Genomic DNA, 1,927 nt, shown 5'->3' with positions numbered 1-1,927 from the left:
CTTCTGGAAAGTAGTAGGAGCCTCCCTACCTTAGATCTTTGCAAACTGCACTCCACCCTCCTCCCCAATACCTATCTTCAGCACTCCCTATCATGCTTTGTTGCTTTTTGATCTTCATAGCATTTACCATCTAACATACCAATTGTTTTACATATTTATGTTGTTTATTTCCGGCCCTTTTCCCATTAGAATGGGAAAGCATGTCCCATGTTGCTCATGTCCCATAAGCAACATGAGAACATGGATTTTGTTTGCTTTTTTTACTATTGTATCCTGAGCACCTGGAACAATGCCTGATACGTGGTAGGTGTTCAATAAATATTTGTTAAATGAATGAACGAACGAATGAATGGTGAATGTTGCTCCCTCTGTCTGAAAAGCTCATCTTTCTGCCTCGACCCCCTTCACCTAACTCCTCCACAGCCTCTAGAATACAGCAGAAATATCACACCTTCAAGGGAGCTTTCTTGCCGCCTTAGCGTTGGTTGGATTCTCCTATCAAATTTTGTCACATCAGCCTGTAATTTTCCTATAGAGCACAATTGCAATTAAATAACAAATTGCATAATGTCTTATTTGTTCTCTGTCCGCCTCAAGACAGAAGCTTCATGAGGGCAGAGATTGCATTGTGTTCAATTCTATATCCTCAGTGTCTAGAATAGGGTCTGACACATAATAGTGCTTAGTGAATAAAGTATGAATGAGTAAATGAAAATTGTGTCAGTTATGGGATGGAGCAGGGGGTCTCAGCTTAAGCACATAGTGTTTAGTATAGGATTCAGACATGTCTAGAGGACTGACTGGGTAGTCTCTTTAAGGATCTATGTAGGTGAGGGATTGAGAAGTGTTCTGGGAAATAATTAAGCATTAAAAACAAAAAGGAGGGAGGCCCGCAAGGTTGGATCAATAGCATGAGAAAGGTAAAACTGAATAGAGCACTGATTGCAGTGTCTACCACTTAGCTTGTTCTTTGGCCCAGATCTCGGGACACTCAAGCCTAGGTTTTAAAAAGAGGGTGACAGGAGGAAAAACAGTGACAGCTCTTTTGCCAAAAACAGAGCAGATATAAGAAACATGAGGCAACCTTGCTTTGGGAGCTCTCTTGTTAAATGTAGCCAAAAACTGGAGGCATATCTTGGCCCAAAGAAGACCAATGGTGCAGAAAATAATGCCCTTAACATCAGTTCTCAGTGGTAGCACCATCTTTGGTGTACATTGGCATTGGTGGTAGTGGTGGCAGCAGTGGCTGCAGAAGCTCTGGAATACCAGAGGCATGTAGCCAAGCACCACAAGGAAGAAGAAAATGGTGCAAGACAAGCTTCAGCTGAGAGGACTGTGCTCGTGTGCACATTTCCTGGCATCGCTTGGACATAATTAGGTACAACATTATAATCCCTGCCCAGTAATTTACTTTGTAGAATTTACTTTGCCAACTCTAGGATATTCTCTCTCCTTTTGTAATCACAAGGGACCACCTAGCCTCAGCTGCCTCAGTCACTCCAGAATTTTCAGCAACATTCACATCTCTCTCCCCCCATGCTTTCAACTGGTTATGTTTTTTTTTAATTAAAAATAACAGCTTTATTGAGATATAATTCACATACCAAACAATTCACCATTTTAAAGTGTACAATTCAATGGTTTTAGTATCTTCACAAAGTTGTGCAATCGATTTTAGAACACTGTCATTGCCCCCCAAAGAAACAAGAAACCATGTACCCATTAGCAGTAACTCTCCATTTCCCCCCAACCTCCCCCTGAGCCTAGGCAACTACTAATCTATTTTCTCTCTCTACAGATTTGTCTATTCTGAACATTTCATATAACAAAATAGGTCATACAGTGTTGTGACTGCTTTCTTTCACTTAGTATAACGTATTCAAGGTTCATCCATGTTGTACTATGTATCAGAACTTCATTCCTTTTT

The sequence above is a fragment of the Ceratotherium simum genome, chromosome X, assembly GCF_057802395.1.
Source record: "Ceratotherium simum simum isolate JZ-2026a chromosome X, ASM5780239v1, whole genome shotgun sequence".
NCBI lineage: Eukaryota > Metazoa > Chordata > Mammalia > Perissodactyla > Rhinocerotidae > Ceratotherium > Ceratotherium simum.
This window is presented reverse-complemented; position numbering follows the sequence as displayed.